Source organism: Lacerta agilis, chromosome 6 (genome assembly GCF_009819535.1).
Source record: "Lacerta agilis isolate rLacAgi1 chromosome 6, rLacAgi1.pri, whole genome shotgun sequence".
NCBI classification, from domain to species: Eukaryota; Metazoa; Chordata; class Lepidosauria; order Squamata; family Lacertidae; genus Lacerta; species Lacerta agilis.
In genome coordinates, this window is record NC_046317.1 from 38,727,516 (window position 1) to 38,743,858 (window position 16,343).

Sequence of the window (16,343 nt, forward strand, 5' to 3'; positions counted from 1 at the left end):
CATAATGGAGGGGGTGATAAATTATCAAGGAACAATTATTGCCCTACTTGGGCGGTTCATAAAAAAAACTTTTTTAAAAAAAAATGCCAACTCCAAAGGTCTTATCTTACTATACTAGGGATTATATAGCTATATATGAAATTTCATGCATATCGGTTAATATCTTGACCCTCCTCCATCAAAATAGCTATTTACTTGGCTGTTTTCCTATGTCGTGAAGGCTGAAATTTCAGTTCAGTGGAGCACTTACTGTTCCCAACCCTAACCCTGTGGAAAACCATCTAATTAGACTTTAATTTGATTCTGAGATTTTTTAGGAGGTAATTTAATTATTGTTTGATTTTATACCAATGTTATGTATCTGATGTTAGCCACCCTGAGCCCGACTTCAGCTGGGGAGGGCGGGATATAAATAAAAGTTTTTTTAATTATTATTACTTGTAATTATTCCTTTATAAGAAAATATGAAATAACGTAAAACATTTTTTGCGGGGGGGGGATCAATGGGGGGGGGTTGACAAGAAATTTTCCACACCAGGTACCACCTGACCTTCCTATGACTCTGCAAAGGCATACTTGAGTTCTGCTCAATGTGAAATAGTTGGGTAGTTCCTTTGCCTCAGCACTGCCTGCCTTTGCTAATTTTAGAGTGATTGTATTGGGCTGGGAGTCATGCCTGCAGAAAAAGAGGCACTTCTCCAGATGCCCCCACCAAGTGAGGCACAACTTGTGGAAAGGGCCTTCTCATTGGTGGCAGCCTAATTTTCGAATTAGGTGTTTTGCTATGGACTTTACACAGCACCAAGAGAATACTTTTTATATTTCCAGGCTTTGTAAGTTTCTAAATCCACTGAAATTTAGATGAGTTTTAGTGACATTGTTCTGCTGCTGAACGTTTTTTACGCTGGAATTTATTTAATGTTTCTATAGTTCTGCAGTTCATGGATTTTAATGCTTTCATTGCTTGTAAGCTACATATTGTTTGGGTGGCATATAAAAGCTGTCATTAAACAAATAAATTGTCACATGATGACTTCACCATAAGCATAAAATCCCACGTTTTCACAACTTTAAATACTCATTATTTGTTTGTTTTGTACTTACAGCCCCCCTGAACTGTCACAATTCAAACTAAAATCATAACAGCAAAACTACAAAACTAACCAATAACAAAATTAATGAAACAGCAGCAGAGAACAGCAATATAGTCAGAGGGAAAATTCAACCAAAGACCTGGGTAAAGAGGTGTGTTTTGACCAGTTGTCAAAAAGTTGACAATGATGGCACACAAGAGGCTCCTCAGAAGGGAGGCCATTCTGCAATGTGGGGGCCACTACCGATAAGGCCACCTTGCAACAACACTGCTCCTCAAACAACAAAGAGTGGTGGCACTGCCAGCAAGGCCTCCATTGCATTGCAGTGAAGAGAGCTTTTTATTACTTCAGCTTGATATGTGTGGAGACCCACCTTTTTAGGTATTTAAAGCAGCTCCCACATGGCAGTCACAACATGTGCACAGGTCTTGAGGCAGCTGCCATATTTCTTGCTGAAGGAAGCCTACACTAAATCAGATTCTTAATCAACAATACGTTGCAAAATACAGTTAAGGCTCATCTCAGTGACCTGACATTGGTCATGACGACTTATATGTCATAACATCATGGGAGGAGTGTTTCCAGCTCCCCAGTCCTTGGAAGCCTTGTAAGAAACTGCAGCAGGAGGGGAAGCTGAGTAACACCACAGGAGGAATTGCTGTCTGACTGGTGATGTCAATAGGGCAGTCAATATTTGATCACACTTACTTGATGCTTGGGCTAATGTGCAGCAGGCACAGCAGCAGCGGCTGGAACATCGAGGACCAAGGCAGAACTGTCCAAACTCCTTTGCTATTTTTGCTATTGCCAGGAAGAGTAATGTTGTTACATTTTATGTATTGAAGCGCTTTTCAATGCAGTAACATTTACCGTATGTTGCTGTTTTGTCATTGCTGTTATTATGAAGCCTATTGACCTGTTTGTGATACTTCAGTGGTCCATTTACAATAGTATTAAGCCAGCTTCTGGAAGCACCCTTGAACATGGGAGGCAAATAAAAGCACCTTCAGCAACAGCGCTGGCTGCTGTTGTTTTATGTCAGGGCCATCAATTACACCATCAATGCTGTTAGCCCTTTGTGTGCGGCAGGATCATGAACCAGTAAGATTTTGGGCCCAGCCACACTTCTGCTTGCCCCATGCCTAGAAAGCATGAGTCCAATCAGTTTTCCATTTGTCCCGTGCCTACTAGGCATAGGTTCAAGCAGTTCTGCTTTTGCCCCACCACTTTCCCCCGAAAACCCCGCTCTTTAGCGCTAAATCAGAGGAAACCTGATGGACATTTGCTCCGATTCATCTGTAAACAACAGGGAAAGCAGAAGTGTGGGGGAGTCCTTACTGGACAATAGACAACAGTGACCCTTCCAAAGACCACAGGGCACTAGATCTTCTGTTTCTGAACCCTCTTCAGTGTCACTACCTCCATGACTTCCCAAACCACCTGGCTCTTGTGAGTTTCAGAATTCATCTTCCAACAGCCACAGTCCTCTTGTCCCCCCCCCCCGGTAAATCTTTTGTCAGTTTCCTGCTGGTCCTTCTCCTACATCACAGTGGAATATTGTTGTTGTTGTTGTTGTTGTTGTTGTTGTTGTTGTTGTTGTTGTTGTTGTTGTTGTTGTTGTTATTTGCAAGAATTTTATACTGGCTAAGTGCTTTTACTAGAGCCATCATTCAACAAAGATCTTCCAGAGGTTTTCACCTCAGAGTCTGGTGCCAACTCTGAGGCCTAGATGATAGGGAAGGACTATCCCAACCAAATAATAGCTTGTGCTTTTTCAGAGCCTCTCATGGTCCTGTTTTAGGGCCAAAACACTGAGGCAGTAGTAGTAATAGTATAGCAAGCAGCAGCATGTGAAATTCCCATTCAATAATGTGCTTGGAAGGCCTGTCACCAATCAGTTCTAAAAATGTAGACCTGGGTGGGAGTCGACAAGCAAGCTAGGCCATTTGATAGGTTTTAGACAGCTCTACGATGCCAGCTCAAAAATGTAAAAAGAAATGCACACCTAGGAATAAAAATGGAAGAGGTGCAAAATGCTAATTTTCCTGCCTGAGAATTAATTCTAACAGAGGTTTTGATCAGTTCTCAGAAGATAGGCTTTTGTTTACTTGCCCTTCAGGAAAGGAAAGCTAATGACACTAATAAATGACTATTCAATATGAACAATAAGAGAAAGAAAAAGTGACAAGCTGTTAACTAGACAAGCTGTATAATTAAGGCCAAGCTGGTTGTGGAGGTTGATTTTTTTCCCCCTTCAGAGAACAAGGACTCTGGAGCTACAGCAAAATGTCTCAGTTCTGGAAATTAGGCTTTAAAATGAAGAACATTTAATGTAATGAAGACAGAAACTTGACATCACCTTTGTTGTCATATTAAATTGCCCTCTCTTGAATGTATTTAGCTACATAAAAAGGAATTAAGGACAGGTTCTAATTGCTCCAGTCTCCCACAAGAAATTTCTTTTCCCTTTTTCTTTTTAAGAGAGGTTGTGTTCGACAGCATCTCTGCCATTAATCAGGTGCCTTCCCCTGAAGTTAACAAATCCTGCTTAAAGAATGGGATCTGGTGTTAACATGGGGTGTGATTAGAAAGGACAGAAGCCTTTGAAAGCCAAGGCATTGAAATCTGGCCTAGCCAAGCAGGAGTCAGTCAGTAAGTCTGATTCTTTCCTTTTTTTAAGTCACTGCATGTCTCTGCAAAGAAGACATTAAAAGCCAGCGGACAAAATCCTAGAGAACACACTGCAGTAGAAAACTTTGTATTCCTAACAGGAATTTGATATCCTAACGGGCCTTTTCTCTTCCCTTCATTTTCAGCGTGTGCAGGATCAGGGCAACAGCCTCCGAATGTGCAGGAATGCAACTTAATATTCACGGTGCAACATTCATAAGAAGTCACAGCACGTCTGTGCCACTGCAGAGATTGGATATTTATGCACAGCTCCCCCCCCCCAAGTATTGTTGTGAAGGGGGGTGGGCTTACTTTGCTTAAGGCTAGTTTTTACTCTTCCCTGGCCTAGCAGAGGCAGTATGCAGATGTCTGCATCTGAGGGAGGGGAAAGTGGAAGGAGGCAGAAGAGGTTATGGAAAGCAACACTGGCAAAACAGACCTCTCTGGATTAGAAATTCTTGTACATCAAGTCATGCTAGCCAAGATGTAAAACTCCAGAGGCCCAATTCATGTAAACAAGCTTGTGAAAAGGGGAGGGTCAAAATAGGCATGTGTCAAAAACAGACATATTTGCATGTCAAATGGGTTATACTGTATATGGACATTATGTTATGCATGACCACCCTCCCATGGTTGTTTGTAATGCGGCCATAACACATCAGCTGATTTATAGGCCAGAAATTATACAGCACTAGTGGGCAGCATGGAAGAGATGGATACAATCAAACCTACTTCCAGCCAACCTACCTTCCAGCCCTTAAATTTTGCACTAGCTGCAGTTTCCCATCTTCAAAGGTAGCCCCATGCCGTGGATACTAGTCCACAAGGGGTGCTGGGCTGGGTCACAGCCCGCCCCAAGGAGAATGTCAAGCAAAGGCTGTGGTGGTTGTTGTTGTTGCTGCTGCTGCTGCTGCTGTTGTACCCCTAAGAGTTCAAAGCATCATGCTCCTTCCTGTCCCATACACATTTTACACTTCTAATTATATTTAGAGGAGCTCTGCAAACATTTTGTTCCACCTACTGTTATCTGGCCAATAAGGTCTCTGCAGCGTTCAGCCAATCAGAATTCAAAAGTATAGTTATGGCAACGAGGTCCCTCCTATGCGCATCTAAACAGAAAAACCATGTGACTGATCCAACTGCTGGAAAGTCAGCCTGGTGTGGAAGACTCCTACTTCGTCTGTTATTATGATGGCTCACCAGCATTCACTGTATTGGTCTACTAGGGCAGCCTTGAAGGGTAGTTCAAGCATGCTCTGTTTCCTTGAAAGTCTCGTGCCTGAGACCATTCCTTGCACTAAGAAGGGAGAAGGGCGTGGGAGCTAGCACGAGAGATTGTTTTTAATTACCACTTGTTAAGAGAGAGCAATAGCGGGCAGCATGTAATAGTATCTTTATAGAATTGCAACTTTTCCTTAAGGTAAAAAATGCTCTCTCTATTTCTCCATCCGCTTAGAAGCCTATTTTGGCATTTAGCAATATATACATTACATAACAACAGCTTATGCTCAGAAATCTGGTGAGCACAGAAAACTGCCACCTGAAGAGCGTTTCTTACGGGTGCCTTTTTGCCACTCAATAATTTGTAAACTCAACCTACAGGAAATATTAACCCTTCGTGCATTAAAATTAAAATGCCATGTGCAAATTACCAATATGGAGAGCAGAGTGGCAAACAGTCGTTGGCCCACAGAAAGCATCTGTATTAATACACAACACTTCTCTCATATTAAACTGGGGGTTGGGCGGGGGGAGGCCATGAAAGCCATTCACCAAAGTAGTCACTAGAATGCATTTTGAAGCACAGCAACCAGGCTGTGGAAGCAGCTGGCATCGCTCTGAGCACAAGGAGGTCAGAGATGGCGGATGGCTTCAGCTTACATGATGCATGCACCACTTGTGCTTTAGCTTTTGTACCATACTTCTACAAGTCCCTTTTCAGTTCAAGTTACTGGGGCTTTTTGAACTGGGGGTTTCAGCAAATGGATCTAAGCTCCTCATCAGTCATTGTAGCAACTGGCCAAAATTGAGCATCTTTTGCCTGCTATTCAGTGCACCGAGGCAATGCCTGTACAACAGGCAAGGCAAGAATTCAAGCTTGTAATCGCAGTGGTTCTCAGGGGAGCCAAGGGCATTTTTACTTGTCCCTACAAGTCCGACCTCCTCACTCTTCTCAATAGAGAAGACCAGGCTGGCGCAAGAGTAAGCCTCCTCATGCAAAGACAGGTACAAGCTCTGAACTATTTTTAGAACCAATTGACTACAAAGCTAATGAACATCAAACTGAACATTCTTGACAAAATAGCAGGCCCTGCTGAAGGAGATGTGGACTGCGTTGCTGGTGTTCGCCAGAAGGCTCATTCTACATTGTGGCTGCAACAACAGGCATAACGGCTAACTGATTTGGATCACTCATAACCGACTGCTTTACACAAATTACTTTACCAGCTGGTGGTCCTCCTGACACATGGTGATCATAATGGCAATTAATGTGCAACTTGTGTGAAAAATTGCACACACACACACACACACACACACAATGCAAAATATAGCAGTTCCAAAGCTGGAAAAATGCAGTATGGTAGTGTTTTTTTCTGGAGATACTCAAGGGTACGGAGTTCCGGCACCATTTCCTCCCCAAATGTTAAAAGTGTAGCACTTACTATAACAACAGCATGGTGAGTACTGAAACCTTTTTTTCTCTTAAAAAGCAATGAATAAGAGCACAACAGAACTGTAGCCTTGAATATGGACCTATGGACTGTGCATAAATGCAGGAAATTCAATACACCTCTATCGTGGAAGAAAGGTACCAAGAGCTACCGCTAACTTTAATCTAATCACGGGATCAGCCTCGTGGCTGTCAACCTCAGGAGGGCTCAAAGGGAAGGTTTAAACAACAGCATTAAGAAATGGCAGAAAAGAATGGGAAACAGGAGCCCTAGTCATACACAGCTGTTGAAGGCTTTTACTCCACCCAACCCCCAACCCCACCACCACCGCTTTCCGGGCTGCAGGCTGGCAGCTTTTGGCACTGGCTGCAAATCAAACAGCAGTTGTGCTTCAAGGAACACACAAATGTGATTCCACAAAGGCCAGCATTTCTATTTCAGTGACTTGTTGAACAGGCTGCTTTTTGTGTTTAGAGCTTACTGACGGAGTAATCCAAGCACTCAGCGTTTGCGCACACACAAATTCAAACTCTGACCACTGTGCTTTCCAAAGCTTTCATACTAAACATGCCTCATTAAACCAATTTCTCTGTGTGTGGCTTCTCCATGCTGTGTGCTGGCCCCGGGGGTGCCCAGCCCAGAGGACACTGGGTGGGAACACCAGAAACTCACCCGGGGCCGAGCAGGGGCATGGTCAGTAGTCCCGGACAATGGCGGTAGGTCCAGCGAGGCAACTAAGTCCAGGAACGGGGCGGCGGCAGGGTCAGGTAACAATCTGTGGGTATAGCCGGGTAGTCAGAGGTCAGGAACACGGCAAGGATTCGTCTGCGAAGCAGGGTCAAAGTCCAGTCCAAGGTTCAGGAGTCCAACAGGGGATCAGTCCGGCAAGGAGCAAGGCTACTTAGCTGTCAACCCTCCCTGCTGTTTCCCAATGCTATAATAAGCGAATTGCCCACAAAAAAGGGAAAGGTTGACAGCTATGGGCAGGAAGCAGGGCAAGATACAGGTCAAGAACAGGCACGAGGACACAGGCAGGCACACGTTAGCAACTATGCTGCTCACGCAACTTGGGGCTGGGGCTGGCCAGCCTTTATCTGCCCCGAGGCATAGGGCGGCCCCGATCCTCTCCTTCTGGCCTGGAGGAGAGCACTCCTCCTGCAGGAACTTGGTTCCCTTCGCCTCTCTGCCCTGAGCCTCTGCAGCTCAGGAGAGGCTGGTGGGTTACAGGACCCAGGGGCAGCCTCAGCTTCCCCTGATGGGGGTGAGAGTGGAACACCTGCAGGCAATGGGTCCTCCATCACATCAGGAGCCAGAGGAGATGCTGCTGATGCCTGCACCTGAGGATCCAGCACAGGTGAGGACCCTTCAGGCTCAAGCCCTGGCCCTGGCTCAGCTGGTTCTGGAGGCGGGGAATCCTGTGCAGGCTGGGATCCCTCAAGGTTAAGCATCTGAGTCTGAATCCCAGGCCATCACATGCTGCTTCTTGAGTTTTACACACCCACAAACACACTGGTCTTTGACTGTATTAAAGATGTATTACTATATTACTATTACACACACACACACACACAAGTTTCGCTTTCTATGAAGACTTGTTGCATCCCAGTTTTTAGTTCTGGGACATGATGGGAGCAACTTTCCTGTCTGTGCAGTTTTACCGAAAAGCACTTGCCGACATAGCAAGCACACTAGCTGAAGGAAAACCATTATATGGCTAGGAGTTACACAATGTACAATTCCCTATTAAGACATTATCTGAGACGGGTCATTCTATTATGATTAGAACTGTGTAACGTTTGCCTGGTTTCTCTCTCATACTTATATTCTGAAAAGCAGGAGTTGTGGAGAATTTGCCACTTTCAGAAGCACAGAAGAGGATAATACGGTAGGTGTGTGCCACGTTCACATGTTAACTCACATGAAGGGTTTTTCACATGACCAAGGGGCACTGGGGGCCACCCCTGGCCTTGTTTCCCAGTAGTGGCTGGTGCCCATTTGGAATGGCAGACAGCAGGGAGCCAAAGCCAATGATGGCCAGAGCCAACTAATTCTGTTTTGTCCTCATCCTCCTCCCTTTTGAGTTCTATAACAGCAACACTGGGACTAAGGAGGAGGGAGCTGACAGGTTGTGCCATCCCTTGGACTGGTTGTAAACAACACAACAAGCAGGTGAGGCCTGGCTGAGGCTGTGGGACGTTGCCCCAGTTGCCCTCATTGACCAACCAGCCTATCTATGTATTAGAAATAGACATCTGCAGGGGGAACCGACACATATACACACCTGCACATGTCACCTTCCCCAGGGCCAGCATGACCAAGGTTTCAAATTAGGTCTATGGGTACAGGCCTTGCCTCTGCAGACAGTGCTTTTTTTCCTTTAAAAAAGATGTTTAGGGGTACTCTCATTTTGACTCAAGAAAAACAACATTTTATACTTCAAATTGGGAAAAATAAATACAGCAAATGGACAAAAGTGCAAAGATTCACAAAATGTTCAGGGGTATGCGTACCCCTGCGTTCCCCCAGGGAAAAAAACATTGGCCGCACATGAGATGCAGACAGAGAAAGCCATGAAACCCTGGAGGCAGGGCCAGCAATGTGGCAGCACAGCTCCTTGATTATGAGAGCACCCTTCTTGAAAATTAACAAATAAAAAAGGGGAAATAGGGGTAGGAGTATAGGTGGTTATTGAGAATGACTGGGAACTATCTGCAACAACAAAAAGTTCCTTGAGATAGGAAAATTAGGGCTGAAAAAATCATTTAGAAAATCAATGTTCGTTACATCTGTTAAAATCAGCAGTATCTGTTCACTGTAAGTGTTCTGTGCCAATTTTCATTGTTAACAGATTTCTGTACATTTCCCTTTGATGGATTTAGACCATGGGTTTTTAAAAATGTGTGTTTTTCATGCATTAATTAGCAAAAAGAACTTCTTGTTGTTCAGTCGTTCAGTCGTGTCCGACTCTTTGTGACCCCATGGACCAGAGCACGCCAGGCACGCCTATCCTTCACTGCCTCTCGCAGTTTGGCCAAACCCATGTTAGTAGCTTCAAGAACACTGTCCAACCATCTCATCCTCTGTCGTCCCCTTCTCCTTGTGCCCTCCATCTTTCCCAACATCTGCTGGCTTAAATCGCCTCAATTGTGGGTCCATCCACAGTACTGTTTGTCCCTTGATTCCAAGTCACGGGTATGAGAGGGTTGATTTTGTTGTTGTTGTTGTTGTTGTTGTCCTGCCGCCATCTCTGGGAAAACACGTTCTTTACAGCTGAATAGGAACAAATGTCAAGCCACAGAAAACCCAATTGACGTTTGTTCCAATTCAGCAGCAAACAGTAGTTTTCCTGACTTGAAATCACTTGAAATCATGAGACAAACAGAATTGGGGATGGGCTCAGAATTACTAGTATTGGAATATAACATTGCTTTAGCCAATGAAACTCAATTAAAAGTTAGACAGTAGAAAAATGTAAATTGGTCAATACCCCTTTTTAATGGATATACTTGTTCTTAGGAGAGGACAGCAGGCCACTCAGGTTTACAGATGTGGTCCAAACATTTAAAAGCAACAATAGGAAAACACACAGCTTGAGAGATGCTACAGTGTACTAACAATTAATATAAAGACACAATAGCAAATAAAGACAAATAATCTGCAATTAAGGCCGGCATTATGAAAATTATGGTGTTAACTACCCTCCGCAAGTATTACAAGATATTCACATCTGCATTATCCATCTGAGAAAGCAATGAAGAGACAGAGGTCTTTCTGTACCAGCGCAATAGTTATCCTAGGAATATGACAAAAGGACCAGCAAATACCACATTATGACCTCAGGGGTTTCATGACCAGCAGAAGCCATATCAAATGGGAGAACCAGCCTAACATTATTATCCTTCAACAATCTTACTTTGGAGTGTCAGGAACTGCACAGAGCGAGACCTAAATTATTAATTTACATTCTAGAAACATTAACAAGGTGGAAGAATATTTTTAGAGTACTTGGCTATTGAAACTAACCAAGTGTCTGTCCTCATTAAAACCTTCAGACTCCGTCAGCTGTCAAAATTTTGAAAGCTGTTGACTGATGCAGCCTTTAGGGTCACCATGGCAACAAGATACATTACCTAGGTGATGGCGCTCTTACATTGTCACCCCTTGGGTGACCTAGTTCTTGCAAAAAAGAAGAACTGTTTGCATTACTGTATATTTTGGATATAAGCCTTCAAGCGGAATATTGCACCAGTCATGGAGGTAATTAAGAAGAGCACAATATATGTATTGTAGGGGCAGGGTTTTTTAATATTAAAAAAGTAGAAAAGTTGACCTGATCATTCAGGTCAGTGTCACAAGTCAAGCATGAAGTTCAGTTCACTTGTAAACAGTATGCATTCTCTTTGTTTACAAGTATCCAATTAACAATGAGTAGTTTTAAGTTATTTGAAGGACACACTATTGGGACGTTATGGTCCAAATTTCTCAGGAAATGATCTGTCATTATCCAGATTCATGCCAAATCAGTATGACAAGCAATGCTACACGAAGAAAGCAGTCATATTGACTGGCAACGAGGTCACAGAGATATTCACACAGGCCCCACAGCACCATCCTTTATAAGACTGTACCATCTCTGAATGCATGTAGCAAGGAGCTCTTTTAAAAAAAAAAAAAGAAGAAGAAGAAGTTACGTGGCTGGAAGAGACATTTTAAATAATATTAAAGCTCCTCCTAATAACATCAAATGTTGACTGCAGACAGAAATAAGGTCAAAATGGGATTACAGGCACGAGAAAAGGGGAGTGTATTTGCATCTCAAGGAAACCTTGATGTTTACAGAAATACAAACAACATACAACCTAAGCCAGAGGGCAGGGGGCGGGGGAAGAAAAACACCTCATCCAATGGAGATTGAGTATGCTCAGCAGCCATGAAATGCTGAATGTCAGTTGCAGAGGAATGGTGGCTGGACAACTCTATTCACCCTTGGATGAAACTGACAATATTCAGTTCAAGTTGTTTTCAGGCCTGGTTTTGAGACACACTTACCTTTTGCCCTTTTATGTCATATGCTCCATAGATAGTCTGATAGTTGATTGGGGGGGGGGGGTTGTCACCAACTCCTAGGTATGCATCTGCAAAGAATTACCAGCAAACAGGAGAAGCAGAACACAGAGGAATGATCAACTTTCAGCTTCACTAGCTCCCAACTTCTCCTTTGCAGCAACTGAATCTCCAGGGCTCAAGACAAATGAAACATAAGGAGATGAACAAAACATCCAACCAGTCTACCCCACCACTCTTCCACTGTGGCATCCGGCAAGACAATTAAATTTTCCAGTGATATAGCAATTCACACCTTTTCACAATGATAGAGGGGGGGGGGTGTCAGCTAAGGTGAACCGATAATGTCAGCTAACACAGAATCAAACAGCCAAGTCCAAATGAAATTCTTGCACCTATGCCAGTTAGAAATTACAGATGGAGGGAATCCTTATGCAGAATGGGAAATTTTTATACCTGACAGTGAGATGGGGTGGGTCTTGTAGGCAACAGATACCCCACTTTCTCTAGAGGCAATTAATTGCCACAGGCAGGGACAATATGTTGGACAGCATAGACGGGACAAAGTTCACCCAGTCAATGGAAGGAGTTCTACTCAGCATCTGATGAACATTTTTTGGGTCAGAAAGGAGTCCAAGATTATCACTGTTATCTGTTTCCACACTGTTCCTAAACCCTGAACAGTTCTTGCAGCATCTTACGAATTAACAAACCTCAACAAAACACTCACAACAATAAGACAGAGCTGCAATATTTAGAAAGCAAGGTAAGACACTCACTAAAATAGCATCTAAAAGGTCCAGGCAAACACACACATATTTTTTTTTTACCTAGTATTGAAAAGACAAAGTCAGCTTCACACAAGCCTCCCTTGGAGAAGGCATTCCAAAGACAGGACACCACTCCTGAAAAGAGCAGGTCCCCTCACCATCACAAAAGGCAAGGGGATCCAAGGAAGGGACTCCAAGATAGATCTCCACCTACAGGCAGATTAATTTGGGAGCCAGTAGTTCCTTAGGTATCCTAACCCTGATCTGTACTTGCCATTTTTTTCCTACCTAACCAATCAGCATGTAACTTGTCTTCTTTGTGCAAACCTTACTTGCTTTGTCAGCACCTTCGTGGTGTACATATGTGGAGCCACACATCTCTGAATTGCTTAGAGGGTCTCTGGGTGGACAGCCCTTCAATGCAGTAGGGTATTGCCCTAGGATCAGCCTTCTCCAACCCTTCATATGTTGTTGGACTATAACTCCCACCAGCACTTTGGATTAGTAGCCCAAAACATCTTGAGGACACCAGGCTGGGGAAGACTGGCCCAGACCAGGACCAGGGACAGGAACCTGTGGTCCTCCGTATATTGTTGGGCTCCAGCTTCCATGATCAGGAATGATGGGAGTTGTAGGCCAAGAAGGTCTGCAGTACCACCAGTTCTCCACCTGTGGCCTGGATGGGGACCTGGGGGAGGTTTAAAATAGCACAAACAACACCATTCCTTGCCACTTCGGAGACAGCTGCTTCCCCACCTTTTATCTTAACCTAGATTCTCAGTTGCTTCAGCTCATATATTCCCAGTTTTCAACCATCAGAGCTTCTTTTACACATTCTGGGAATATTTAAAAACAGAAAGATGAGCAGCAATCGTGAGATTCTCATGGGGGATTATTGGTGTATAATTAAGCAATATCCATAGTAACAAGCAAATCTGCATTAGCCTGACCTAGTTTGAAAAATTCCATCAGCTTGTTGAGGGACAATGACACATTATTTCCCAAAGTACCCCCAACTTTGAAAGCACAACAAAGGCAGGACTATCGTTCTTTTCCAACAATGAGGCAGCCAGAGACAAGGAACTAGGAACTCCATGGCACAGAGCGAGTTTATGTAATTTTCTGTTCACATAATTTCAAAAAAAATGTCCGTGTAAGTTATTAAGGTGAAGGGAAATCCAAAACTTGTGTTTGCTTCACAGATGAACACATCATTATGCCACCTTGAACAGTTTGGAAAGGTGTGGAATAAATTTGTGAAATAAAATACATATTACAAAATCCTACAGAGATGATACTGCTCTGCATAAACACACACACATATGAATGGTCTGTGCAAGATTATGCAGATATTCTTTGGGCCTAGCTGAAAATTGCAGCCACGACAATTCACCTTTCCTGCTAAATTCCTCCCACACCCACCAGCTACATACATATTTTCACTCTACTCTACTCTTTTTCTTCCATTTCCCCATAGGATGCCCCTTGGTGACTCGGAAAATGTGTAACTACTTTATGCACAATGTACATTTAAAGCACCCGCTCCAAAAAAGAAATCTGGAAACCGTAGTTTGCAGAGGGTGCTTTGAACTGTAGCTCAGTGAGGAGTAAATGACAATTGCAGGATTCTGGTTTTGGGGGGGGGGGTTTCCTGTGTGTACATAGAGAGTATTACATTTCAGAGGTGAAATGAGGTCACCAAACGCTTAGGCTATACCGTTCTGTATTATTTGTATTTATTCACACACACACACACACAGAGAGAGAGAGAGAGAGAGAGAGAGAGGAGAGAGAGAGAGGAGAGAGAGATTGAGCATTGGGAAAGATACAGGGTAACTCCTAAAGATATTGTAAATTTACTTCTCTCCCTCAGATTTTCATTGTGGGGAACAGTCAGTCTCCACCACAATGCTGTTGACTTACAGACTCTAAAACAGACACACTTTTCCCAACCCATTTATTTCTAAAGATGACTGGTCTACTGTTCTCATGTGCATGCACACACAAGAACCTGTCTGACACCGCCTCCAGCTGCCTTCTTCAAGAAAGAATACTACTTGGCAAAGGTCAGCTATTCAGATCCCTCAAGGTCCATCCTCCCAGTAGACAGGAACTGGCCAACTAAAAACTTGCCTAATTGGTTTGCCCTCTTTTTTAACAACCCAGAGTCACAGGGTTGGGATGGGGAAGACGTTGAGGGATCGTTCGGGCCAGCTTCCCATCTCACTACAACACCAATAACATGCTTGAGAAAGTAAACAAAAAAGTCATTCAAAAGTCATTCAAGGAGGTTCAAAGTCCCTGTCATGCACTTTATAAATAACTAGTGAAACAGGAGGAGTGTATATGGATGTGTGGCTCGGGGACAGGAGAGTCCTTGAATAAAGGAGCCATAAACCACAGGACAAACCTTGGCTACAGCTTGTGGTTACTATAGAGAGAGCTAAACTATGAGCCTGTGTTCAGACAACATGCTAAGTCAAACTGTGCCTTGCCTAATCATTTATTTATTTATAAAATACTTAAATAACACAATTTCATTAAAATATCAAAACTGTGTACAAAAAAATCTATACAATAAAATAACAAACAAAATAAACTGGAATCACAAATCACCAGTCAACAGTTTAAAAAAGCCTGTGAAGATTAAGTATCAAATAATAATGTTGGTGAGATAGGACAGTGCCAGGTTCAGATTTTGGCAGCCCCCAGGCAAGATGTTCTCAGCAAACCTTCCTCTTCCTCCCAGCTGTCCCTTAAGTTGCCCTCTGTGCTAGACGCTGCTCCATCTCCTTATTCATCACTAGAGGGACAATAGCTGCAAGGAGCAGGGAAGAGGAGGCAGCAGTGGCAGCCAGGTCCCGAGACCTATGCCAGCCATATCTAGAAAGGCAAGGGCACTAACACCTAACTAGGCACATGTGAGAGAGTTCCTTCTGGATAAGGGTCAGTGTATGATTGTGTTGTTTTACATACGTCCACACTGAACACACAGTCTTCCATTCATGTCTGCCAATGCAGCAGACAGGGCAAAAGGGAAAATAACTGAGTGTCACTTCCAGAAATTATTGGTACTGAGTTAGTACATCCCAAGCGCCAAATAAATCTCCACCTATTCATGGGGAATAATCTATGCCTGGAGAGCATTTGGTCATGCCATTCCTGACCCACAAGGACCTTTCCAAACCGACAGTTTAGAGCACATTTGCTGCAGGGATGCCAGGCATCTTTCTGGGACAGAATTCCATGATACTCTTGCAACTTACACAGATGGAAACTGCAAGCAACTAGTGTTCAAATATTGCTCAGTCTCCTATAAAAGCGTCAGGTCTATCAGCAGTTTCCATTGTGACTCAGCCATGTTTAGAAAGTGTGAAGCACAGAAACTTTGGACCAGCTTTTGGTAGGGAAAGTGAAAGGCACATTTTAGACTCTCTTTTTTTGGCTCCAGAACCAACTTAGCAGTAATTCTCTACACCAAACAAACAAGTTGATAAAAGCTGCAAGCCTCATTCACCTTGGAGATTATATACTTAACAGAGATTCTGAAGTCTAACCCCAGCTACCTGAAGAACCATCCTGTCATCCATATGAGAAAATTCAGCATGAGACGGTAACTTGCAAAGCGGAGGCAGGAATCCTGAAAAAGGCCACAGATTTCTACTTGTGGGACTGTCAGGGAGTTTGGAAACTATTGCTTAAAAAAGCGAAGTCTGTAGATGTTCTCTTCCTTTATCTGATAAATGCCATGTCATGGAAGAGAAATAAGAGGGTCCACTGCTCCTTCAGGAACCTTCAAAAATAAAGTGTGCATTTCCCTCTTAACCATAGAAGTGTTGCCTTTTTTTAATCAGAACTGTGCACCACTAAAGAAGTTTGCTTCAAGTTCTGCCTAAAGGCAGCTTCATCAGCGCAGAGGTATTTAGCGGTAAACACACACAGCTTTAGCAGCCCTCCCTAAGATCAGGAGTTCACTGGTTTGAGAAATCATTTCCTCCACCCTTTATTATTATTATTAACCCAAAAATAATAACGTTTCTCACACCCCAGGAAAACTCTTAGCCGTGGCTAGG

The 16,343-nt window shown here is 43.4% G+C and overlaps 1 protein-coding gene across 5 annotated transcripts in view; it reads right to left on the minus strand.

The window, feature by feature from the left end:
• ACOT11 (acyl-CoA thioesterase 11) overlaps positions 1 to 16,343 on the minus strand; it is a 96,758-nt gene that overhangs the window by 44,474 nt on the left and 35,941 nt on the right. The window lies entirely within an intron of this gene.